This window comes from Equus caballus, chromosome 1 (assembly GCF_041296265.1).
Source record: "Equus caballus isolate H_3958 breed thoroughbred chromosome 1, TB-T2T, whole genome shotgun sequence".
Taxonomy (NCBI): domain Eukaryota; kingdom Metazoa; phylum Chordata; class Mammalia; order Perissodactyla; family Equidae; genus Equus; species Equus caballus.
Genome location: NC_091684.1, coordinates 146,895,443 through 146,909,872, shown reverse-complemented (window position 1 = coordinate 146,909,872; position 14,430 = coordinate 146,895,443). Strand labels below are relative to the sequence as shown.

Here is a 14,430-nt window from a genome sequence, read left to right as displayed (position 1 = left end):
ACTTAGCAAGTCTGTAGGTGACCCACAGCAGGCAGAGAGAGCCCAAATGCTAGATGATAAACCCAAGATCCAAAGTGGTCTCGACAGGCAGAAATGATTGTTAAAAGTCAACTTGATTAAAACAGAAAAGAGGTAAATGGCATGCCTTGTTTCTTTTTCTCTCATTTTTAGAGACTAAGTATCGAATGGAGGATCCAAGGCTTGGTAGGACTTTTGGATGACTGGGAGCACCGCTGTGTCGGCCCTAACAGGAACTCAGATATACCTATGTGCATAAGCCAACATGTTCTCAAACTTTAGAATCCTCTGAAGTACCATTTAGTGGATTCAGTGAGATTACAAATTCTTCAATTCTGTTCTTTCCTTCTGCTGTGGTTACAGTAGACAACGTGGTTGCTTTCCCCACTCAGGGGTATTCAGCAAATAGCAAACATTTATTCAGCTCCAATTGTATATCCAACACTGGTCCAGGCACTGTAACTAAGAGGATAAATGAGACATGGTCTCCATCCACAAGAAACCCAGGCTTCTCGTCTAAATATGTGTGGATGAGGAATGAAGTCATATGCTACTCTTGTACCCCACAGTACTCAGAAGAATAAGACAAATAATAATCACTCAGAGAGAGATACGAGAATACTGATTGGGGATATCAACCTGAAAATCACTTAAAAAATAAACTCTTGCAAGGCAAGGAATGTAGGCTTCAAAGACCATCATTTTTCTATGCCTATGCTCTTGTCATATAAAAATGTTACACTTATGGGCTCATCTGGTGACTTACTATTTTAAAGGTGAAGCCATCATTTGAGTATTTGTAACTGGATAGAGTGTGAGTGAGAAGGAGGGGTTGAGAAGGGTCTGTGTTCCAAACTCGTGGCCAAAAAGCTTTATTTATGACGGAAATACAAAGGATTCTCTTTCGTCTCTCCTCATCTCTCGGTCCCTGCTGTGGTTCTGTTGACATCCGGGGTGTATAAGAGCCGACCTCTGCCACCGCTCTGTCCCTCGGTCCTTTTTGCCCTTCTGCACCTGGATTCAGCATTTAACACCCTCCACTTGTGAGCAGCTTGTAATGAACTACTCGTATACGATTAGGCCATTAAAAATAGAAATAGAAAACTAAAAAGCATTAGGAAGGATGGATTTTATTTTGGGAAAGGACCCAGTCTCATGAACTTTTTGTTCTTTCTGTTTTAGGCTATGTGGTCCTGATTCTTCATTTTAGACTAATTGCAAACTGGTGCATATTACATTTTCCATCCCATGACAACTGGATTATGTCTTTCTCTGTTCATTCCTGAACCCTAGCCACTTGTGATGGTGCACAGTGTTCAGCTGGTGTCCCTTCCAACAGATTTTGGCCAACGGTGTTTCCTGGAAACTTGAGTGTCTAGGCATGAGCTCAGACGCTGGCACATTTGCCATCCCTCTAAATACCTCCATGTGCTTCTTGTATAATACTGACTATAAAGCCAGAGGGTAGCTTCTCTTCTCTGGATGCAATAGCTTTCTCTTTGCTCTTTTCTTAGGGATTTATCACCCACCCATTCTTGTATGACAGGAGCTGTGAAGATGGTTGTCATCGCCTTGAAAATCCTTGAAGGCAGGGTTTTTAAAATTTTTCTTTGTATCCTTCCAGGGGCTTCATGGGTTAGAAGATCAGTTCATGTAACTTGGTGATACCCTGTGGGTCATTAAACCATGGACCTTTCCAGTAGTTTCTACAGGAAGTTTTTCCTGTGAAATCACTGAAAGAGCTCACATGTGTAACCCAGAAACCAGCCGTCCGCAACTCATTTACATTATATCATCAATATTCATCTTGCTTTCCCAGTCAGTTCATTAACCACCAGGCTTCCTTGTCTTGGTCTTATTACCAACTTCCTTGTGGGTTGTAAGACGCAGTGACTCAGAAACCTCTGCCAGTTCTCAAATCTCGAGGATGCTTTGACCTGTCTTGATAGAAGGCCTCCCTTCCATGTCAAAAATTCCTCATACCTATTACCTACTGGTTCTTTAAACTCAAACTTATTGTAAAACTTGAATTTCTGGTTTTATACCTATGATGACTCTTAAAAACCACCTTACTTTGCCCTTTTGACCTAGGAACACCACCAAGGGGAGAGAGAGAGAGAGAATGGAGGATGGTAAATATCGGCCTTAAGGACTGTCATTAAGTCTGGGAAAATACAAAGGTGTCGCCACCTTACTCTTTTCAGGTTCTGTAATTTGGAGGAAGTGCTATAAACACAAAGAAAGAGAGTTAAGCTAACCCACATTGTCTTGGGCAGTGTTGAACGTGGTTTGGAGGATGACCAGCAGTATTTTCCCTGGTATAGATTGAATTTAATAAAGCATCAGCACCCCAGTTCCATTGTAGCTTAACTAATACCATGTGAAGGGTGAGGGTATTAGGAAGGCATCCATTTTTATATAAAAGCATAGCTTTGGAAGCATATAAAGTGACTAATTGACGAGAAAAATGAAAGCATGTTTCTAGAAGGCCAAGAATGTCTTAGCAACCCAGATAAATGTTGCTTGTAAAAGCAAAACTGATAACCAGGAATGACTGGGATGGAGCCTCACTAACTCTGGGGTGTGGAGATAAGATAAATGAGCGAGAGACAAAAGGAGGGCTGTGTGTGTTTTCAGGGAAAATGTTCACAGGGTTGTTCTAAAGTGCAATTGGATGTCCTCACAAAGGCAACAAATACATTAAAAAATAAAAACAAAACCCAGACTGCCTTATTTCCTTCTTTGTAGAGTCTTAAAAGGAGAATGTGACTATTTCCAGGAAAATTGTTCTAATTATCAACAGAACTGTCTACTGAACAGATTGAGAGTCGTGCTTGGCTTGACATTGGGGTTGAGTACAGCCTTCCACTCCCTAACAGGTCTCCTCTGCGAGGCAGTTATCAAGAAAGAGGTCGGTGGTCTGTGCTCTGAAGTCACATAGACCCATATGAGCCCTGGCCGTGTGATTTGGGGCATGTCACTTAACTAGTCTGAGCCTCAGTTTCCCCATCAGTAAAATGGGGATAATAACAGAACCACAGAGCTGCAGTGAGGGTCAATCGAGGTTGTTGGCAGTACAGTTTCCAGTGCACTAAAGATGTGCCAGATGGACACTCTTAGGCTAGGAGGAAAGAGTGAGGGGCCCGGGTGTGACGTGCCACCTGCTCTGTGGGGGGTTGGATGCACTTTCTTTGCGAGCAGCACATCGGCAGTCGGAACAGAACAGCAGATAACTTCCCAGCGCCACTTCCTACTGGGTTGGGTGACGTGAGGGTGGCTGTGGAAATAGAAGGTCAGGGAGTGACATTCTCAGCTGCTGCAGGTCCCTGTGGGTGCCTGGCACATCTGGTGGCTTCAAACAAAGGGTACCGGTGACCGTATCAGTCCAGCAGGAAAGAAAGTCTTGGACAAGAGGGCCTCTTTGTGTGCTCCTGTGCATGTGCGCCTTGGCTGGCCTGGCAGGCGGAACGAGCTGTTTGTTTTGTGGAACAAAGAACAGGCCTGGTTAGGTTGGGGGATGGAGGGGCAGGAGTGGTTCCTGACAGGATTCCCCTTGGTTAAAACAAACTCTAGGAGAAGCGTCTGGCATTGGGGAGTAGAATAGAGACACATTCACACGTGCTAAACTTTGATCCAGCAAAGTCAGAGCACACAGGAAACGGTTGTGAGTGACCTGACTCTCTTAATCTAGGCTTCTTATTCGGTATCAATAGGAATATTATTGGGGACAGCAGCTAACCACAGAGCGTGATTAGAGAGAGGCCTCCAATTTCCAGAAGTGGGGCAATTCCATGGGAGCCGGGGGTTAGGGTGGGCTAGGCATAGAGGCAGGCCCTGCAGAATCGGCAGATAATGGCTTTAATCTCAAGGCCGTGGCGAGCTGAGTGAGCATGCTGTGCAGCAAAGATGTGGGCTGGCTCACATGCACACAGGGGGATGGTGGCCCTTAGGATCCCATCAGGAGGAAAACACAGCTGATTCTCTCTTTTCCTCTCTCTCTTTCTAGAAGGTGTTCACTTCTCATGCCCCCAGTGCCCTAGGCTTCATGCTGGAGAGGAGAGCTTAGAAGACATTCTTCCTTCCCTTGAGGATCACAGATGGGGATGGACTACATGTAGAGCAGAATCAACTGGAAAACAACCAGCCCTTGCAAGCTTCCGTACCTCAGCATGTGCTGTTTCTTTTGTCTGCACTGCCTTTCCCGTCCCTTCTTTGCTTGGTACCAAGCACTTTCTAGCTTTATGCATGTCCCCCACGTCGAGTTACAGCTCCCTTACCTCCTCTCCCCTGGCGTTTGGTTCCTATCTCCATTATGGATATATTGTATTGTACTTTCTTTTTTCACATCAGTTGCTCATACTTCAGGTTGATTGGTTCAACATTTTGTGTGTGTGTGTGTGTGTGTGTATTTTATGAGTATTTACTTTGGGCCAGACACTATTAAATCTAGTGAGCAAAAATGGACACGTACGCTTTGCCCTCAGAAAGCTTGTAGTCTAGTGGGAGAGAAAATAAGGAAAAAAAATCATACCAGTAAATAAAAATTGCAACTGTGACAAGGCTCATGGAAGAGAGGGGCTAGGATTTGACCTAGTCTGGGAGGTCAGGGACCATTTCCTTGAGGAGGTGATGATTGAGCTGAGCAGGAGCTAACGATATGGAGAGGCAGAGGCAGACTCTTCCAGGCAGGTATGCAAAGGCCCTGGGGCAGAAGGGAACATGGTACAAGAGGAAACTTAAAAAAATTTAAAAAGGCCAGTGGAAGGTTGGGGTGAGTGAGGAGGAGGAGTGTGATCTCTGTTGGGGCTGGGAAGGTAGGTGGACCTGGTAAGCCCTGTGGACCAAGTTAAGGTTTGTTGTTTGTTTTTGCCTTTATCCTTAAGAGCACAGGAAAGCCATTGCAACATTTAAGCAGGGGGTGACATGATCTGATTTGGGATTCAGAATACTCTCTCCTGCCCCTGTATGTGGGGAATGGATTAGAAAGGGCAGAAGAGGGGAGGTGGGTAGACCAGCTAGGAGGCTCCTGTTGTCCAGGAAGGAAACGATGGCAGCTTGGACTGGTGTGGCGTTAGTGGAGATGGAGAATGGAGGGTAGATCTGAGATAAATTTGGGACATCCTGGGATAAAGTTAAACAGCTTTTCTTACTAAAGGATTTCTCAGAGCCTTTTAATAAGTGGGCTAAATGTGGGTTATGATTCTCTAAGAAAGGTCTCAACTGTCAGAACTTCTCAGAATTATATGACCACAAAACTCTTTTTTTCCTAAAGAATCTTCCATAATACTTTGTTTTATAGAATACTTTTGGGAAAATGCTGCATTACATAATTCTTTTTTTGCAGTGTACTTTCCGTAGGGGGTTCTGGACACTATTCAAAGGCCTGTAATTGGGAGTGAACCTGACACACAGTGCAGAGAGGAATCTGTCTGACACCGAGCTTGAAGACTTGGCAAAATCAGATTGAATAGGGAGACTGAAGTCGATTTAGAAAGGTTTTGGAGGCCAGGCTAGGAGACATTTAGATTCAATTTGTTATATGTTGGGAGTCATTCTGGACTTTGAGCAGAGATGTGTCATGGTGGAAGTGTCATCTTGGCAAGGTCTTTCTGGAAGACATATTGTAAATGAGTTGAGTGGTGAGATGTGTGCTAGAATTGAGTGTTCTAGTTTTCTAGACGTGAGTAGATGAGAGCCTGGGCTCGGGTTGGGGAGTAGGAATGGAAAAATGCATCTTTCAGGTCGAGAAGGAAACGTAAGATGTTTTTCTTCACACCCTTTCCCTTTGGCGGGCGGCCACTATCTGCAGTCTGAAGTCTGAAAGAGAGTCTCTTCTGTGTTTTTCTGAGGGCAGAGGACTCGTTTGGGTTCCCAGGCAGTGCTGGAAACGAAGGTGTGTGTTCAGAATGGCGTTGTCATTGTCGGGGAGCAGGAGCGCTATTACTTAGGTGAATAGTTAATGCCTAATGAGGGAGTTAAATTTGAGTCCGTCAAGTTCCCGGCACAGCTGAAAGTCCGCTGTGTGACTTTGAACAAGTTGCTTAACCTCTCCAGGCCCTGGTTTGCTCATCTGGAAAACGAGCGACTAGAACAGATGTCAAGTTCCTCCTAAGCTAAAAATTCCAGCCATCTCAGGGAACTGAAAACTCATTAATTAGGGCAGTCATTTATTAGGTTAAGCAAGACCCTATGCCTCTCAGGGAAGTATAATTTTGCGAGCAATTTGGATTGAGGGGCCGACCCTGTGGCCTAGTAGTTAAGTTCGCGTGCTCTGCTTCGGTGGCCCAGGGTTTTACCGGTTCGGATCCTGGGTGTGGACATGGCACCACTCATCAAGCCATGCTGAGGCGGCATCCCACATAGCAGAACTAGAAGGATCTACAACTAGAATATACAACTATGTACTGGGGGGCTTTGGAGAGAGGAAGAAGAAGAAAAAAAGAAGATTGGCAACAGATGTGAGCTCAGGGCCAATCTTTAAAAAAAAAAATTTGGATTGAGAATGGGGCCTTTGTAAAAAATGCGAGATGTGTCCAATTCACACATTCCTCTGAAATTCAGGCATCTTTTCTGAGGCAGAGATGCAGCGAAGTGGGGCCGACTTCAGTCAGACAGACCTCTTAGTAATGCAAAGGTAAACAGCACCCTAATGAAGGAATCTGCTAACTGGGGACTCACTTTAGGAAAGGAGGGTGCTAAAAATTTATTTTTATGTAGCGTGTTTGGAAATTGGAACAATTTTCTCATGGAGACATTGTTATAAATTGGGGTAAGGTTCTTAGGCCAGATAACAAAAGTTGATCTAGGGGCCGGCCCGGTGGCACAGCGGTTAAGTGTGTACTTTCCGCTTCTCAGCGGCCTGGGGTTCGCCGGTTCGGATCCTGGGTGCGAACATGGCACCGCTTGGCACGCCATACTGTGATAGGCGTCCTACATATAAAGTAGAGGAAGCTGGGCACGGATGTTAGCTCAGGGCCAGTCTTCCTCAGCAAAAAGAGGAGGATTGGCAGCAGATGTTAGCTCAGGGCTAATCTTCCTTAAAAAAAGAAGTAGCTACTGGCGAAGAACAGTTGGTAGCATTTAAAAGTTGATCTAGCTCATGACATAGTAGAAATAATGTGTGTTGATGATAAAAAATAAGTGTGTAGTGGGGCAGTATGTGTGTTAGGTGACTATCGTTGGATATGTTCAAATATACCTAGACACTTAAAAACATGTAGAGGCAAAAATTCACTGAACTTGAATTGTGGGTGCACTGTGTGCCAGGCACCGGCCTAGGCTGGGGCCCAGAGTGTGGGGCAGACCCTGCCTGTGAAGAGCTCGCTGTCTGGTTTTCAGTCTTTTGGGCTCTTAAGTCAGGCCGCTGGGATTATATCCTGTCTCTACTCTTACTAGCCTTGAGACCTTAAGCAAGTTACTTAACCTCTTAGTGTCTCAATTTCCTCACTTATAAGCAAAGGATTTCATAGTATCTCCCTCGGGAGGGGTGGGAGGTAACTTAAGAATTAAGTGAGACCCCCATGGAATGGGCACAATGTCCGGCGTAGAGCAAGCACTCAGTAGATGTTATGCCTGCCTGGCCCAGAGCCTTGTCCTGTGGCATGCAACCAGCAGCTCACCGAGGGCCAGTAGGGAATCGGGCCCCTGATCCAGTTCCTCAGGCATAGCCCTTGAATGGGATGGTGTGGAGGGTGTTGGCCATAAAGGGAGAGAAGTACGGGAGGGCAAAGAGGGAATGGTGGGAGGGAAAGGAGACTAAGAGAAAAAGACACTGTCTTTATTTTTTTTTCCCTCCAGAAGAGTTAAGGTACAGTTCACCAGCAAAGAGAATGGGATTGGGCCGACAAGGTGACCTCCCAGAGCTATCTGAGAAATGCACGAGAGCCAGGGGGGAGGTTGGAGGTACCCTGGTGGAGAGGGAAGTGGAAAGGGGCTAGCAGCCGAAGAAGGGATGGGAGCAGGAGTAGGACCTGGCAGTGACACCCTGACCGTCACCATTGATCCCTGCTCACGGGGGGTCCTAGCAAAGATGCAGTGGATGTCTGTGTGTCGCCAGGTGGTTGAAGCTTTCTTTGGCTTGTGGCCTTGAGTTCAAGCACCAGGTTTCGTCCTTGGCCTCTATGCAGACATGTATTTGTGAGGGATCTGACTATTTTAGTTTCTGGGAGACATTGTCTTGGGAGCCTGGGGGAGCTGGTAATCAGGACGACGGCAGGCCAGACTCTTCAGGGGGTGTTGCTTTGGTTTTGGGCCCCACACTTTGAAGGAGTACTTGATACCACGCTCCAGTGGGTGAGGAAGGACCTTTGAAAGTTTAGCCTAAAGGAGAAAAGACAGGATAGGATGGTGTGAGGGAGGTATGAGGGCTTCAGGTGTTTGAAAGGCTGTCATTTGGAGGAAGGACTGTACCCTTCTTGGCTGGTCCCAGTGATGTTGTAGGAATGCAGATGTCAGCTCCATGTGAAGGAGACGTTTCCATGGCTGAGTGCTGTCAGAAAACAGAAAGGCCTGTTTTGAGAGGTAGTGTGTTTCCAGCCCCTGGAAGCGGAGGTTGGATAACTGCTTATCTGCTAAAGATAAAGCAGGGGTGGAGAGGGATGGGGGAATATTGGAAATTCAGCTTGGGATTTGAACCAGAGAAATTTGGTGTCCCAAATAGCGCTGACGTTCTACCATTTTATGAGTAAGATAATGAATGACTGAAAGAATATCCAGGTCTGTTTTAACTTATCTGGAGAAATGGAAACTTTGGTAGGCCAGAGGGAGGCAATGACCTTTATTAGCCATGTGGGCGCCATATTCTTAATCACAGAGATGGACATGATCTTAGAGGCCATTAGACTGTTGTGCTCGTGACCCTTTCTTTAGGCCATGATTACTTATATTTCAGTTGTGACAGTTTAATTCTCTTGTGGGACTTCAAATTCTTGAAGAATGGCGCTGTGCCCCACTCAACTTGTATACTCATTCAGTATAGACAGTCAGTGGTGAATGCTTAAATCCCTAATTGGATTCCCTTCTCTCGACATGGGATAGCTGTGGAAATGAGGCTCACAGAGATTGTGACTTGCCTCAGGTCAAACAGCTAGTGACACCTGCCCTCCTCCATTCTGCCTCCTGCACTCCTTCCACAGAGGCTGCTCTCAGTGGGCTGGGTGCAGTCGGGATGTCTCGATACCACTGATAGCATTTCATTAAGCTATCACCTAAGGACACACATTTCAGGATGCTGTTAGCATTTGACCAGGCGTCTGGTGGCAAATGGCAGATTTTCCTAGATGTGAGGGTGATTGCTCCTCAGAGCCTCGCTGGAATGCTGTAACTGTCAAAGCTGGGGCTGGAAGGGGCCCCCAGGCTCTCTGAATCTTCAGTAGTAGGTCAGCAGGAGCCCTGGTGAGGGACCTCCCCCTACTCCTGCAGAGCTGACCCTGGGGACGGGCCATACTTCTGCGAATAATATTCAAGGGGGCTTCTTAAACTCAGGGGTCACCTAGGCTGGTGTGGCTGTCTTAGGGGGTTGGGTTGGTGTGGGGGTCCCCAAGGTCAGAGTCCCTGGGCAGAGGTAGTGCTTATGGTCCAGTAAATGGCAGCCAGCAACTTGGCTTGGGGTGGGGGAGTAGGCTTCAGATGGGGCCTGGAAGGCAGTCTGGAGCCCAGGGCAGAAGGCCCAGGGAGCCTGGGTCCTCTATGTGCAGGGGGTGCAGCTTCACTGGCTCTTGGCACTCCAGGGCTCACTCAGGGCAGGTTGAATAAACGGCTTAGAGTATGGGGGAAGATCTGGTATTCTCATTTTCTGAGCAGCTGCCACCTGAGCCCCACATTGCGCTAGCTGCTCCCACAGACACTCTCACGCTGAGCCCTCGCAGCTCCCCTGAGAGCAGGCACAGCGTTACTTCGCTATTTTGCAGAGCAGGAAGCAGCTGGTAAGTGACCAAAGCAGGGTGAAGATACTGGTGAGGTTCACTACATCACAGCTTCCTGAGAGCACTCTGCGTGGCTGGCCAGGCGCTGCATACTTTACATTCATCACCTTTAGTCCCCGCCACGCCCCTGTGTGGTGGGTGATAGAATTGCCATTTCAGAGTCCAGGAAATTGCAGCTCAGTGAAGGGCGGTTGACTGGCTCAGCATCACGTGGCTAGTAAGTGGCAAAGTCAAGATTTGAACCCAAGTCTGCCTGCCTCTGGAAGCCCAGGCTCTTTCGTTGTTGCAGCTCCACTGGCTCTTCAGGATGAAGCTTATGATGTACTCAAGGTTTTGTTCTCAGTGGACTAAGGGTGGTGGGCCGAACCTGTGAATAGAGAGTCTTTCCATAATGTGATAGGCTAGCTTATGCTGCAGGAACAAGAGCTCAGTAGTTTAACTAGAAGCTTATTTCTTGCTCACGTTATGTTTCTCACGTGGGTCATGGTGGTGTGTGGGTGGGGGTTGCTTTGCTCTGGGGCCCCAGGTGTCCATGATCGCAGTGGCAGTGGGAGGGGCGTATGGTGACTCACTAACTGGCTCTTAGAGCTTGTACCTGGATACAAGTGCTACTTGCACTCACGTTTCATTGGCCAAAGCTAGTCATGTGGCCACAGCTGATTTCAAGGGGGCAGGCCAGCAGGAGCGTACACATGCCTGGAGGTCAGAAGGACTGGAATATTTGGTGAGCGGCGCTAATGACCACTATGGTGGTTTTTGGGGGCCTCTATGGTAGGTGCCCCAAACGGCCTTTTTAAAAAATCCCTTGGCACCCGGCCCTCGAGCAGTCTTGGGGGAGGTCTTTGACTAAACTTGGTTACTCCATGCCTCCCCCTGTGTCTCTCCCAGCTCTTCTGAGAGGGAACATGACATTTTGTTGTCTCTTCATTCAGAAATGGAGGGACTGAGCGAGAGGAGTGTCAGCGGCCACGGCTGGGAAACAATTGGTCCAAGGGGACGAAGGCCAAAAAGTCACCACGCCTCCTTCAAGGCCTCTGTCTAGAAGGAAATCTGTGATTTATGTTCTCTAACTTCTGGGTGGTACATAATAGCTCCTTCCTGGACACGGTTTGCTATTTAAATAGTGACTAGTGTTTTGACACTTGGCACTGTCATCTTTCATTTTTCTTGATCCATGCGGTGAATGGATCCATAACACCACCCCTGTTTTTAAGAAAACCAAACTGTGAGGTAGAGAAATTGTTACTTGGACAAAACCTCAGAGTGGGCAGGTGACCATACCTGGATTAGGACATTCCTATTTCTGGCCCTGCAAGGAGGGGGCCAGAGACCGTGCGTGGGCTTTGCAGGAGTCCGATCTGCTCAACTCTGTCCCAGAGAACAGCCAACATCTTTGAAGGAGGAAATAAATAAAGGTCACCCTTGTTGTATGTCTTAATCCTGGGAATTGTGGGAATCACCCTCAAGGCTTGGTGAGAGTGTTGGCCCAACCTCTTGCCCTCCTGACTGTGATGTCTGTCCTGCTTTTCTTTCTCCAGCCCCTGTTAGTATTGTTCCTGCAGCCATGGAGGTAGGGAACAAAGGGAAAAATTGACAATTTTCTGCATGGAAATTTGGTCTAGTTTGGAGGTGCAAAGAGGTGCTAATGGGAATGGTCCATTGGATTGAGAGTTCTTGGTCTAAGCATTTTTATTTAAATTTCTTAAATGGCATGATTTCTACAGTTTAGGGTTGATCCTCTCAGCCTTTATGGAAATAAAGTAGCAGCAAAATGGAAAAGTTGAAGGTTCAGCTTTCACAAATAAGATTTCTGGGAAGGGAACAGTGTAGAACTGTGGACTTGATTAGAACCTGTTGGCTTCCAGATTGAGCCTTTAGTTTATCTTGGAAGGATCCCTGTAGCTGCCCAGTAGGCAGTGCTCTGGAGATCCTGCTTGTTTATCTACTGTCTTCAAAAATCCTGTTCAACCTGTTGGACATGTGTGTGCTGACAGCAAGCTGATTTTAACCACTTGTAAAGCTGTCTGATCTGTCAGCGATGAAGCGAATCTAACTGGGTGTCCAACCCTGCTTTTTCCCTGCCTCCACCCCCCAATATTTCCCTGGTGACCCAGAGCCCTGGACACATGGTATTGTCTGGGTGGAGTCCCTTCCGCCAGCCAGCAACTCCTTTAAGGGCTAACTGCACCTACGGGGATGCTGGGTTCTATAAACAGAACTTTTACTTTTACTTGCTGGTCACAAGGTTAGCTTAGACTTGGCCCTCATGGGGACGGAAATGGTGTCTTATAAATATGATGTAGGATCTTTTGAGCTCCTGGAAACTGGGGAAATTTTTATGAGAATTTTTTAGGGAGCGGTGTTAAAAAAATAAAGGCAAAAGCATAATTAAATGTCTGTAACCCTGTGGCCGAGTGGTTAAGTTCATGCGCTCTGCTTCGGGGGCCCAGGGTTTTGCTGGTTCGAATCCTGGGCGCAGACATGGCACCGCTCATCAGGCCATGCTGAGGCGGCATCCCACATGCCACAATTAGAAGGACCCACAACTAAAAATACACAACTATGTACCGGGGGGCTTTGGGGAGAAAAAGGGGGGGAAAAAAAAGTCTGTAACTCCGAGGGGCCCCTGATAACAGTTGCATATTCCTTTTTTTTTCCCCCTTTAAATCAGGGTGTGTGGACATAGCTAAGGCCCCCTGGTTGGCAAGTGTGGCTCTTCCTTTTCCCTCCTCTGGCTGGCTGTGGGGAATTTTCCCCGAAGCTGCTGACCCACTGGGAAGAACATAGAAGCAAGTAGCGGAGATCACAGGCAGGGAGTCGGAGGGCTGAGTGCAAGTTCTGGTTGTGCGGCTTTTGGCTTCCTTACCTTAATATGTAGCTATCATCAGTGGAGTTCTTCCTGTGTGCCTGAAACATCGCTACACGCTTAGCGTGTCTCCCTTCGTTATCAGAACGAGAGGAAAACCGAGGCGTAGAGAGAGGAACAAGCTAGGCCAGTTCAGGTTGGCTGACTCCACGGCCTGAACTCTTTTTTTTTCCTTTTGTTTTTATTGAGATAACATTCATATAACATAAAATTCACCCTATTTAAGTGTACATTTCAGTGGTTTGTATATATTCACAATGTTGGGCAACCATCACCACTGTCCAAGTCCACTATATTTCCATCGTCCCCAGATGAAGCCCCTTACATCCGAATTCCCCCTTTCTCCCATCTCGTGGCAACCGCTAGTATACTTTCTCCATGGATTTTTTTTTTTTTTAAGATTGGCACCTGAGCTAACATCTGTTGGCGATCTTTTTTTTCCTTCTTCTTCTTCTTTTCCCCAAAGCCCACCAGTACATAGTTGTATATTCCAGTTATAGATCCTTCTGGTTGTGCTATGTGGGACACTGCCTCAGCATGGCCTGATGAGCGGTGCTGTGTCCGCGCCCAGAATCCAAACTGGTGGAAACCCTGGGCCGCCGAAGCAGAGCGCACTAGCTTAACCACTCAGCCACGGGGCCGGCCCCATCCATGGATTTGCCTATTCTGGACATTTCCTATCAATGGAATGATACCATATGTCAGGGCCTGAGCTAGTGAGCATGTTGCCTCTTGGGAAAATCACTTGGCCTGTTTAGGTGCAGAGTATATTTATCATAGGTATTTTTATCCCCGTCTTGGGTGTCTCTATAGGTTTGTTGTGTGGGTTAAATGAGAGCCTATGTCAAATGCATTCTATAGGTAAGGGTGAGGCATTTTTTTAGCCTAGCTTTTGTCTTAGACCTGTGTCTGAATTACAGGCTGCTCCAGGAGCAAATCTTGCTGGTTTCTGAACTGTTTAAAAGGAAGTGTATAACCAATGGTATTTTAACTTGTGTAATCACTAAGTTACTATAGGAAGAATTGGGTAATTAAACGTGATTAAAAGGGAGTATATTTTAGGTGGTTTTGTAGGCAGGCAAATTACCACCAGGGCAATGAAAAAATAGGATGTAAGCAAGATCTGCATTAAGCATGATATGTTTAAGCTCGGTGAATTATGGCAAATTAATGACACTTTATTCTGCTCAGTGGCAGGAAGTGGCCCGTTTTTAGATTTCGTCTTCAGCTTTCGATGCTGGCAGGGAAACTGGTAAAAATGATCTGAGTTTAGCTGACAGCATTTGAAAATGAAATTTAAGATGATGTTATAGGAGTAAAACCTCTGGAATTCTTAGTTTATTTAATTCCATGATTGCTTAATGCAGCCCTATTTCTTCAAGTTTGTTCTAGAACCCCAGCCTGTTAAAGCTGGCAGGGCCGTTGAAATTAGCTGGACTGACCATTTTGTGTTACAGAGGAGGAAACTGACGGTAGATGGAAATCAAATGACTTGCCTAAAGTCATCATACAGTAAATTATTAGCAGAGTCTGGTCCAGAATCCACATCTTCTAACAAAAAGAAATTGAATATTGACCTCCACTCTTCCTGGCTTTGGCATCAGCTTTTCCTTGAAGATATTT

The 14,430-nt window shown here is 46.5% G+C and overlaps 1 protein-coding gene and 1 long non-coding RNA gene across 6 annotated transcripts in view; one reads left to right on the top strand and one right to left on the bottom strand.

Moving 5' to 3' along the window:
- CGNL1 (cingulin like 1) overlaps positions 1 to 14,430 on the top strand; it is a 153,379-nt gene that overhangs the window by 99,321 nt on the left and 39,628 nt on the right. The gene's annotated exons all lie outside the window — the stretch shown is intronic.
- LOC138924774 (uncharacterized) lies at positions 10,184 to 12,918 on the bottom strand. The gene is made up of 3 exons (XR_011439986.1): positions 12,808 to 12,918; positions 11,223 to 11,332; positions 10,184 to 10,308 (listed from the first exon to the last, which is right to left on the bottom strand). It is a non-coding gene; the product is annotated as an uncharacterized lncRNA (long non-coding RNA).